The sequence below is a fragment of the Silurus aristotelis genome (genome assembly GCF_946808225.1).
Source record: "Silurus aristotelis genome assembly, chromosome: 4".
In the NCBI taxonomy this organism is placed as follows: domain Eukaryota; kingdom Metazoa; phylum Chordata; class Actinopteri; order Siluriformes; family Siluridae; genus Silurus; species Silurus aristotelis.
In genome coordinates, this window is record NC_139577.1 from 10,569,989 (window position 1) to 10,582,923 (window position 12,935).

General features: G+C 35.3%; 1 protein-coding gene across 1 annotated transcript in view; it reads right to left on the reverse strand.

The window, feature by feature from the left end:
• actr2b (actin related protein 2b) overlaps positions 1–12,935 on the reverse strand; it is a 129,545-nt gene that overhangs the window by 38,255 nt on the left and 78,355 nt on the right. The window lies entirely within an intron of this gene.

A 12,935-nucleotide genomic window follows, 5' to 3' on the forward strand; every position in this document is an offset into this window, starting at 1 on the left:
TGACAAACAAAATACAGCTTGAAATGAATACATTGAAATGAAACAACGTTCCTCCAGAACCAAGGTGCAGGACTACATGAGACAGCACAGAATGAACTAAAACTAAGCATACCTACACAGAGGATTACATAACTTGTCTGAAAGGTGCAAAACAGTACAGTAGAGTACTTAAACCAGACACAGTGATTGTGCTTCACTATGTGGAGTAAAGCAATCGTATTGTCCATCTAATAATAATTTGTTTAAATGTGACCTGTTGGTTACCAGTATTTTAATTGAAAAATAATGTATGATTTCTACATGATTTAACTTCATGTATTACACACTGTATGGGGAAAAATTTTAGGACGCCTCAATTTTCCAACCATCTGTGGTTCTTCTGCAAACTGTTACATTAAATTAAGTTGTCCCTTCACTTTAACTAGGAGACCCAAACCTGTTTCAGCATGGCAATACCCCATGAACATATGGTTTACTTGTGTAGGAGTGGAAGATCTCCTGCTATAGGGCGCTGACCTCAACCCTATTAAACACTTTTGGGATGAATGTGAACACTGTCTGCACCCCAGACCTCCGCACCTCACCTACATCAGTACCTGACTTTACTAACAGCCTTGTGGATGAATGAATCTCACATTCACACATGCACACTCCAATAAAACGAGTGATACATCTTTCCAGAAAAGTGGAGGGGATTATAACAACAAAAAGTAAACTAGATATAAAATGAGATGTTCAAAAGGCACATTTGAATGTGTGTGGTAGCTCAGTTGTTTTAATGAAAAGGCCGTGATTTCAGGTTGCTTCAGTGCCTTTGAGTAAGTGCCTGAATTTCCCGCTAGATGGAGACAGAGCACGTGTCTCTGGAGTTTTCTTTTTCTTTTACAGTTTTTCTTAGTTGTTTTGGAGCATTTCTCGAATCAGTCTTAATATTTACAAACCAGTAAGTGCAAGTCTCCAAACAATTTGTACAATTTGGATTTCTTACAAAAGAATGCACTTAAAAAAAAAATCCTTAGTTCATCTCTCAAAAGTAAGTATTTGTCAATGAACATCTCATTGACCTCAGACTGGCAAGCCCTTTTGTCATTGTTCAGATACAAGATCGTCAAAATGTTTATTCATGTTGTCATTACGATGGTGCACAGTTTTTGTATTTCCTTATATAAACTAAAAAAATAATTTATTTGAATGCATATTTGATATATTTTGATAGCAAGAGGATTTACTCTTACTGTACTGTAAAAGTATTCGTTTGTTTCTTGGTTTTTCATCCATTTTTAGAAATTGTATGTCTGTATACGCTCACCAATTAAAGCTTCACAAGATTCACCTTTGACCAATTTTCGAGAACTAGCTGATCATTGGTTGATCCGATGCCGTAAACTCGCCATCATTAGTGGCATTCAAGATTCATCTGCACAATTAATCAATTTAAGACATTTAAGTTTACAAAAACCTTTTTTTTTTCCAGATATTAAAGCTTGACTGATAATGACAACTGGTTTAACTATTTTGCATTTAATTACTTATGCAACGAACTGATGCCAAGATGTTTTGGGGGTTAAGACTATTCAGGTTAAACCAGTATAATATATTTTGATCAACATGACAAACACCTGATAATGTTGGAAACTGCAGACAATTGTACACAAAAAAAATTAAACGGATGAAGCAAAGCATTTGCATTTTGATCAAAACAACAAGAAATTGTTTTGATGATGTGCACAAGTGACTCCATGATGTGAAGGTTGAACAAGTAGTTTTGAGAATTTTATTTCGAGATCTGAAATTTCTGCTCCAAAGCAACTGAGAAAAACTTGTTTGAAAAAAATGTTTCTCATATATACGAACATATTCTGTGCTTTAAAATCAAGAGTAATGCACATAAAAAAACAATATTCTATCAAGCTTATTATTTTAAGTGCCACCATAAGGTTGTAATAGGTACAAATTTACAATACAGCATAACAAACTCTCAAGATATTAAAATAACCACGTTGACCAGTGGAGAATAATTCCAGCATTATATTGAACACATTTGTAATTTACCCTTTTTATAATTTTCTACATTTTTACACTATTTAATAATGAAAAGAGTAAATTATTTAAATAGCAGTGGTTGTTTGATGAGTCGGTTCTTTGGGTATTAGTTCTACTCCTTCCAGATATGCTTGTGCTTTTAGAAACCGTAAGCCAGAAATTATTCACCAGCCAGCCTCACAGAATCTGAAATCCCCTTACAAGCTTGTAGAGGATTTGTGTAACAGCAGTGTATCACTGTACTCTCTGTCAATGCTAAATAATCTAATTGGCAGTTAGGCCGTAATAATGGTCCTCATTTATAGGTAAACAGTAAACTTTGAGCTCCAGCACCTGCCTCACACCTGTCACTATTGCACAAAGAGAATTCCCCCTGCATTTAGTGACAATGAGATCAAACACTTTCAACTCTGTGTTAAATAAAGATAAAGAAGGTGTAATGAAACATCCACACATAATGGATAAAGATTTTTGTGGGTTTTTTGGTCATTTGCATAAGTGTTATACTCTGAGATCATACCTGTACCAGGTCTCCTCCCTCTCCTCTTCACCAAAGTCATAGTTAAATACACTATGGCACTGTTTTTAGAAATAAGTGTGTGTTTTTTTTTAAACTGCAGATCATTTCAGTAGGGATCGAGCTATTGTTAAACAATACAGTAATTACTATAGCATTAAACCCACCTTCATAATATCGTGTAAGTTCCCATTATCTTAGCAAAACAGTTTGATTTGTGGAGGCAAAATGCTAGTTTCAGATCATTTTAGGTCTGTAAGTTGTGAAATGGGGTCTCCATGGATCATACTTGTTTGTCTAGAAGATCCGACAAATGCCAAAGATTGAGATGTGGGAATTTTTTAAGCCAAGTCAACACCTTGACTGTATGTTCTTCAAACCATTCCTAGACAATGTTTACAATGTGGCAGAGGACATTATCATGCTGAATGTTAATGCCATTATGGAATGACATGAAGAGCAGTCACAGATTGTATTCTTCCTGTACTGCCATTTATTTACAGATAATCGAAATTCATATACCTGGGTGTCCATATGATGTAAAAATAAAAATGTGATTCATTAGACAAGACCTCCTTCTTCCACTGTTTCATAGTCCAGTGATAGTCACATGCCCATTGTAGGAATTTGCATTTGGTGCTGCACAGAATATTCACCAGTTGTCCTTCCTTGGACCACTTTTTTTTCTCTCAACTGTTCCTTTAATGCCAAAAATGCCATTGTAATGAGATTTACAAAGGTGGTAGCTTAGTGGTTGAGGCATTGGACTTTGGATCTGAAGTTCTGGATCTGCCTGGTTTGTCCCTGCCTCTGGATGGGGTTAATTTCAATTAAAGACCACTCTGTTCAGCTAGGGATGGTTTTGCATAAAGCAACACAGGAGCTTTGAGGATTGATTTAGACTGGAATTAATGTAAGCAGTCTTCTACAATGGATCAGAGCTACAGGTTGCATTTTATCACCTACACACACCTCAACAATGAACTGTAACGAATGGATATTCGGTGCCACCCAGATGAGGACAGGTTCCCTCTTGAGTCTGGTTCCTCTCAAGGTTTCTTCCTCATAACATCTCAGGGATTTTTTTCTTGCCACAGTTGCCACTGGCTCACTCATTATGGATAAATGTACAATTATAAGGAACAAACTATATCTCTGTAAAGCTGCATTCAGAGACTGTTAAAATTGCTATACCAATAAAAAAATTTAAGTGAGTTCATATCCCAGCCATACCAAGCTACCACTCCTGGGCCCCTGAACAAGGCCCTTAACCCAATAGATGCTCAGTTGTGAAAATGAGATAAATGTAAGGTGCTCTGGATTAGGGCATCTGAAAAAATGTGAAATATTCAATATTATTCACTGTACCTGTCAGTGGTTTTAATGCTATGGCTGACCAATGAAGATTAATACTGTTTTTTTGTTTGCTCATGTTTAGCCTAAGATTCTAATTAACCTTTAATCAAAGGAAAAATATCACACCCAGTTCTTCATTAAATCCATTATTATGCCTCCTCTGGAAACTTCACAGTCCCTGAAGGATAGGTCTGGTGTAGGCATGTCCAAGTCCACAGGCATTGTCAAAGCTTAGTGCTGAATGCAGTTGTTGTATGACTATACAAGTGTGACTGTTAGAGCTTTGCAGCTGCACTGTCACTGACACATTTTCATTCCACTATAATTAGTAGCACAAACCTCCAACCACTGCTTTTTTTGGACTTTTGGTAGCGTTCTTATTGAAACTAAGTTAGTGGAGCCTAATAAAACAGAGGTGCCAAGGATTATATTATGGCTGTCAAAAGTTATTTAGATGTTCCTGGCTTTGCCATCAGAAATCCACTCCACTCATGTGAGTGAAGACAGCATATGGACAATGCCCTGGCTTCCTGTTTTAATGCAGAGTTGTACAGGCTGGGTGGATTCCTGGGAAGAGGAGCACTACCTTTGACCTCTGGGAGAACTCATTTACTCTGGCTTGCAGTGAGATGATGGGATCTACAGGAAGCGATGTAAAGAGCCAGCTGTTTTTGGAAACCTAGTTCTGGAGGATCCCATTGAACTAAAAGCTAACCTGTTATACAGAGCAACAGTGCCTGACAGATCCAGCCATTACTCACTAGGGTCACATTTCTCTGATGATTTTAAGATTAAAGATCTTTGACTTAAAGAGCTCATTTTTTTTAAATCAGTCATCTTTTTATCCCTTTAGATGACAATGTTATTCAGAGGGTGGTTAATCATTTATTTTCCGCTTTATAAATAATTTTCTATTAGTTTTGTGATATAAAGTTTCATTCATAGTTGGGATTGTGGCATTTTCACAACAAAGTCTTTCCCCTTCTACCTCCATTCCTAATGCTGGACAGCTGTGAAACTTCATTCCTGGACCTTTATGTGGCCCCGTGGATGTAATTCAAGCAGCCATTATTTACACACTCAGACCCATCCTTCTTGACAAAAGGCAGAGAGCCTGAAAAAAAACTTTTCAGCTATAAAATATCCCCAAATCCACCTGTTGATATTCCATTCTGTGTCAAAGCATGATGCTATGCAAACGATCATCATATTCGACCTGAGCCAAAGAGTGATTTGGCAATCAGAATGCAGGGTCAAAAACAAAACGTGTGAGTGCTACTATTAGCAGTGGTGGACAGTAAGGAAGTAAATGTAATTAATTATTGTACTTAAGTAGCTTTTTTGTGTGTCTGTATTTTACTGAAGTATTTCCATTTTAGGAGTCTTTAACTTTACTACATTTAAAAGTCAAATATCTTATTAATCAACTACATTTTGTGAAAACGGTTGTTAATTTTTATTTATGAGTGGATAAAAACATAACTGGTCAAGCACACAGCAAGCCTCCGATCAGGGTAGAGTACGTGCTCTGATTTGAACTTGTTTTGACTTCCACTTGGTGGTACTGTATCTACTTTGCACAAACATACAGTTTAGCCTCAGTTCAACAGAAGGCAGAACATGAGAGTAATAAATGAAACTGCTGACTCTAACTTGCCACAACACCCATTACCTTATTTGCACAATTTTGTCTGAATAGTTGAAAACAGGTTTTTGGGTTCATGATCATTTTAATCGATATCAAACAGTGTTTGACTCATTTATTTCATTTTATTACATGTATTTCTCAGTTGCTTTGGAGCGTTTCTCAGATCAAAAATGAAATTCTCAAAACTCCTTGTTCAACCTCCACATCATTTAGTCACTTGTGCACGTCAAAAAAAATGTTTCTTGTTGCTTTGATCAAATTGCAAATGCTTTGGTACATTCAATTAATCGATTGTGTACAATAGTCTGCTGTTTCCTACATTATCAGTTGTTTATGTCATGTTGATCAAAATATATTTTCTACTATTTATATATATATATATAAATAGTAGAAAATATATTTTGATATATATATATATATATATATATATATATATATATATATATATATATATATATATATATATATATATATATATATATACATACTATACAACTTTTTTTGGTAAATGTTTTTTGAATTGATGAATTGTGCAGATGAATCTTAAATTTCACTAACAAAGGTGTGAACAGCATTAGATCAACCAATGATCAACTAGTTCTCTGAAATAAGTCAAAGGTGAATCTTGTGATCCATCAATTGGCAACAAAGAAAAACACAGAATTACAATTTCTGAAAATGGATTTCTGAACAACCAAGAAATGAATGCACACTATTACAGTTCAATACAAGTGTGAATCCTGTCTCTTGCAATCAATATAAATCAAATATGCATTAAAATAAATACCTTTGTGCTGCTGAAATTCATAGATGCCATACAGAAGAAATTCAACTTTTAATCACTGTAATCCAAGCTGTAGTTTATTTCAAGAAATACTAAAACTGTGTGCCATCATAATAACAACATGAATAACATTTTGACAATCTTGTTTGTTATCAATTCTGATGTGAATGAAATGTAAATTGACACAAATACTTAATTTTGAGTATTTTAAGAAAACTACAGGATTTTGCTAGAAATCCAATGTATTGTGCTGTTTTTACACATTGTTTTAAGAATGCTCTTACTGGATTAAAATATTAAAGATGATTTGAGAAATGCTCCAAAGCAACTGAGAAAAACTGTAATAGATAGTGTGCTAAGAGTGAGTCTTTTCTCATAAAGAGTTGATTAAGCAACAGTCTGTGGAAAAAAATTATGATAGAACATTATAGCTATAATATTCACTCAATTTACTCAAGTGAAAGTTTAAAGGGAGCACTTTTACTGGAGTAATTCACTACATAATTTGTCCACCACTGACTATTATTTATTCAGTTTATATATATATATATATATATATATATATATATATATATATATATATATATATATATATATATATATATATATATATATATATAAATGTTGTGGTTCCTTTTAATGTGAGACCCTTAAAATAATAAAAATCTATATAAAGAAAGAAGAAGAAGAAAAAAGAAATAACCATGACAAGAGCATACGTATTCAAAGACATCTGTTCTGCTAAACCTTTATTTATTCAAATAAATTCAAATGCCGTTTAATTGATTACATTTACAAGTAGCCTGATTGATTGAGTGGTCTCTGCTTGTGTGCAGGGTTAAATCAAATCAAGTGACTATGAGGTTCCTCAGTGAGACAGTGAATAGAGTCAATCAACAGAATCTTAAGATTCATTCAAAGCAGGGCTGTAATAGAATTATTGGTATCTGCTTCAGTCAGTTTCTCAGCAATACACTGGTCTGAAAGGTATCCTGCAGTGTTTCCAGAAAAAGAATGTGAAGTTTTTTTTCATGGACTGAGCTGTATTTAAATTAAGCAAATATAACCATGCATGTCTCAGAACCTGTGAAAAATATTCTATTGTATTTCATAAAGAATGATAAGTTAACAATGAATTATGTCAGTAGTCAAACCCCGATGCATGATTTTGCCTTACAAAAAAATCTTGCCTTTAGGTGGATTTGCCAAGCAATAGATTGGTGTCCATTTCAGGTTGTGTTCTGGGATAGGCTGTACCACAACCCTGAGCAGGATATACACTATATGGACAAAATATTGTGGACACCTAACCATAAGATTTGCATGTGCTTTATGAACCCCACATTCCACATGTAGTCAGCATTTGCTGTTATAAAATCCTCCACTCTCCTGTAAGAAATGTTCCACAAGATTATGGAGTGTGCTTCTGGAAATGTGCGCTCATTCAGCTGTAAGGTTGTTAGTAAAGTCAGGTACTGTGTTTTGCAGCCAAACTAATGAAAAAATCTGGTTTTGCCAAAATAGATTTTTCCCCTTGCTTATAACATATTTTATCCCTCAACATTGAAAAATAATAAATATATTTCATCAAAAGGATATGAAAACTAGCTTTTGACTAGATTTTCCTGCAGAAAACATATAGCCAGTTTATCAGATGCTGTGGTAACAACTAAAATGTGATTTTCTCACCCAGTCAATGTCACATTTTGAATTTTCGACATAATAATGTTGTATAGAAGAATGTAGATATTAAGTGAATATAAGTTTGTTTTTTATAACTATAATTTTATCCCTAATGAGTGAGCCAGTGGTGAGTGTGGCAAGGAAAAAATCCCTGGGATGGTATGAAGATGAAACCTTCAGAGAAACCAGACTCAAAAGGGAACCCGTCTTCATGTGGGTGGCACCGAATGTCCACTCATTACAGTTCCATCATTGTTGGTGTACTGTTCAGGTGGTTTGAGGTTCTTCCTGAAGTTCTTTAACTGAATGTGCTTACCAGTGTGTCACAGTCAGAATCAGTCAAAGAAATGTTCCAAGTATATGCCTTAGAAAATTAAATTAAAGCAAATGTTTGCATTATACATAAAGTGTTTACATTATATTTACATTTATGGCATTTGGCAGAAGCCCTTATCCAGAGCAATATACCTTATCTTATTTATATAAGTGAGCAGTTGAGGGTTAAGGGCCTTGCTCAAGGCTCTGGCATGGCAGCACGGAGGTGCTAGCATATGAACTCACATCTTCCCCACATCCTAACCACTAAGCTCATTCTTCTCCCTCTATTTAGACGTGTTTATAAAACATTTGGCAAAGTTTTGGCAGCATAAGGTTATAGAAAAAGAAGCCAGTGATAAGGAGAAAGAATAAATAAATAAATAAATAAATAAATAAATAAATAAATAAATAAATAAATAAGCATTCATCAGCGTTTAGAGCATTCAGGTAGTAACATTTAATACATTTTTGCAGCTCATGTGATGGCAGAAAAAAGTTTTGTTAAACCAAAACATTTAAATAATTTAGTTTATGAAGGACATTCCTTAAAATGCAATATTCTCTCATCTGTGCATTGATGTTACATTGACCCCCTTATCCAGAGCTTCTTCTACTTCTTCTTCTTCTTCACCTTTTGGCTGCTCCCATTAGGGGTCGCCACAGTGGATCATCTGTCTCCATACTACTCTGTCCTCTACATCTGCCTCTTTCAAACCAACTACCTGCATGTCTTCCCTCACCACATCCATAAACCTCCTCCTTGGCCTTTATCTTTACCTCTTTCCTGGTGGCTCCATCCTCAGAATTCTCCTATCGATATACCCCATGTCCCTTCTATGCAAATGTCCACACGATCTCAATCTGGCCTCCCTCACCTTGTCTCCAAAACGTCCTACATGCGCTGTCCCTCTAAAAAACCCTATTTCTAATCCTGTCCATCCTCATCACTCCAAATAAAAAAATCTCAGCATCTTTAACTCTGCTACCTCCAGTTCCACCTCCTGCCTTTTAGTCAATGCCACTGTCTCTAAACCGTACAACATAGCAGGTCTTACCACAGTCCCATAAACTTTCCCTTTCACTCCTTGCAGATACCCTTCTATCACAAATCACTCCTGCCACTCTTCTCCACCCACTCCACCTCATACATGTCCCGCACCACCCTAACTTACTTCTCTGCCACACCTGAATCCTCATACGATACCACACCTCTGGTCACCTCTTCCCTCAGCCTGGATTCCACTACCCTTTCCCATAACTCATACTCATTCCCATAATCTGCACATCTCCCTTATTATTATTAAAAATTGGTACCAGCACACTCATTCTCCATTCCTCAGACATTCTCTTAAGTTCCAGAATCTGGTTAAACAATCTTGTTAAAAACTCCACTGCCATCTCTACTAAGCATCTACATGCTTCTACCGGTATGTCACCTGATCCAACAGACTTTCCACTCTTCATACTCTTAATAGCTGCTCTCACTTCCTCTTTACTAATCCTATCCACATCCTGCTTTACCATCTCCACACCCTCCACGTCCTCAACACACTTTTCATAGTCAACACATTTCCATCTCCAATTATTAATCCAAAATGATTAATGTTTTATGGACTGAACAGGCAAACTGGAAGCAGATGATTTTGGCCAGAGGGTTTTTAAGGAAGGTAGAAATCTAACTCTGGTGTTCTGTGTCACACCATGACAAAAGTCTTACACACCTAATATAAACGTAATAATAAGATGATATTTATTTGTCCAGCACTAGTATCTGTCTACAAGGGCATTCTCTTCTTATAAGCACTTCTTTTCGAAACATTGTATATTCCTGCTTTGTTCAACTTAGCTTCCCCCTTAACCAAAAACTCAAGGCTCAGCACTTGGCAAAGCAGTCAATTTCAACCTCCAATTATCCAATTTTCTAAGAAAAGAGCAATCCATCTTCCTCAATCTCAGCTTAGGGACATAGCTTAAACATGTCAGACATAGTCTTGATAAATTATGGCATGGCTTTCAGAACATATCATGCTGTTGATGTGATATACCACCATTTATAGGAGTCAACAATATTTTGAAAAACACAAAAGACTCAATAGATATATCTGTCACGTAAAGGAATCAGTCATCACATTACACATTTTAATATGTAGACTATGGGAAAAAAATTGTCACAACCATTCACCCAGCTTTCTATATCAGAGGTCCAACACTAGTGGTCTTTTTTTCTGATCTTTGCAGGGATAAATGAATGTAAATTCTTCTTAGTAAAGTCTGTCTGTTAGTAATAAACAGAAATTTATATTTCTTTTTTTTTTTTTGAATAAAAAAAAAAATATTGGAGACACATCTATTAAAATGGCTTTTTGACCACAATTAATACATACAGTTTAACTATGATGGCGTACAACTATAATTTTCACAGTTCAACAAAATAGACTTCTTGAAAAGACTGTAATAAATTTTCTGGTTACAGAATGCATATATAGTACACAGATATAGAAGGGAATTATACATAATCGCACTATACATTGTGTCAGCCAAATGATGATGGTGTCCTTTTAGACTTTGGTTCCTTAAAACATCTTATATTATCTCATGGAGGGTTTTTTCCACCATTGCCTCTGACTTGCTCAGTATGTATACACACATATGTACATATATGAATAGATTTTTATCATTTTAAATGTATATTATGTATCAATTCATATTTGTAAAGCTGCTCTGTGGCAATGTCTATTGTTAAAATAACTATACAAATAGAATTAAAGTATGAAGAAAGACGTATAAGTAATACTACTAGTAATAGAAGTATTGAGAAATATTTTGCTAATTTTTACCCAAAAAAATGAAAATAGTGGAAATAATAGAGTGTTGTGTCTTGACCTGCCAAAACACAGACTGACTGACAGCTTGTAATAAGTGTAATGTGTCAGTGTACTTATGTTTTATGAGCAGAGTGATACAATGTGTTAAACGTATTCTACTAAATATCAGCACTCATTTAGGGAGTTTTGTCCATTCAAATTAGTCAAAAATACATAATTTTCTTAATATTATGCAAGTAAAATTATCAGAGAAGGTGGCAAATTTTCTTTGCTATTAATTGTAAAAGATAAGATGTTTTATAATGATAAAGCCAGCTAAGTTGTCCCCTTCTGAAAAGATGCATCATGAGATAATCAAGCGGCATGGTATTGAAAACAGCAGTCTTTTATACTATGCTTGGTGTAAGAGCCAAACATAGAAGTAAGTTATTTATTGTTTACCCTTTATTAGATGCAACTTAGTAAGTGAATTTAATGCTTAGTTAAATATTGCAATATTTCTGAATGTATACTTTTGTTGTAAATGAAGCTCCAATTTGATTTTGTATTGTTTATTAGACGCTATTATGTAAGTAGTTTAGTTTAGGATTGGAGCAGTTTTTTACCTTGCAACATATTTCTATTTATTTATTTTTTTAATAAAAGAAGATAATGGATGCGCAACTGTTCACACATTCTGACTAATCTTACGTTTAAAAGCAAAGAGCATAAGGATTAGAAAGATTGCTACCACACTTGGTACAACTGTGTTTATAAGTTTTATTTGTGGAATTTAATCAGGATCGATGTTTTATAAATTTAACCACTATATATATATATATATCACATTCCATAAAACCCACTCAGCTTAGTTTGTAAACATTATTTATCTCCTTCATATTCCAACTGTTTTATTGTTAATATAAACACATGCATATTTTGGCAGATGTGTATCAGTGCAACAATCCTGTGTTTTGTTTTTTTTGTTTTTTGAACCTGCTTAAACAAGTTCATGGTGAACACAGGGACCCTGGCCATCTAATCTCCAGCAGAATTAGACAGCTTGACCATAAGTGGCAGAGTCCCAGATCACTGCAGCAATTGTAAGGGACCACAGACAAGAGTTAGAGACCCACTGGGAAGAGAGAAAACATTCGCTGGCCCTGTCTGACACAGAGGGTCAAGAGGTCAACCCCAGCCACTGTAGGCAGCTTAGAAGAGAGGGTGTCCCTGCTCCCCCCCTCCAGCGCCATCATTCTGAAGGCCGGGCAGCTGGCAGGTGTCAGGAGATACAAAGGGCCATCTGTGCACAGAGAACTGTCCCCAGTGTTCCCTCGCTTCACTACTTCATTAAACTTTTCACTTTATAAACCCACAGAGCTGACCAGGGTGTGGGACACACTCCAAAAGATCCTATCCCAGAATGCCTCACTTAGCCAACTCGACTCATCTGTTTTTGTATGTTCTTGTGTTTGTGCCAGCATTCGGATAATAAGAAGAAACTTTAATCACAGTGCATTTTTGTTTCGCATGGTTCTTTGTACTTCTTGTGCAAAGTCATGAAGGATTGTTTCCCTCTCTGTTTAGCTGTCACAAATTTCAGTTGCACATTTCAGAGATTTATTTGTCTGAAACATTTACAGACTTTTGCATAAATCATCATGCAGCTTTTAAATTCTCGCCAAAGTTAACGTTGAATAGCTTGAGAAGGATTACATTAGCATTAGTTATTTAGTGCATAGTGTCACATCCTCTGCAGCATTTAGACATTTCTTCAGCAGC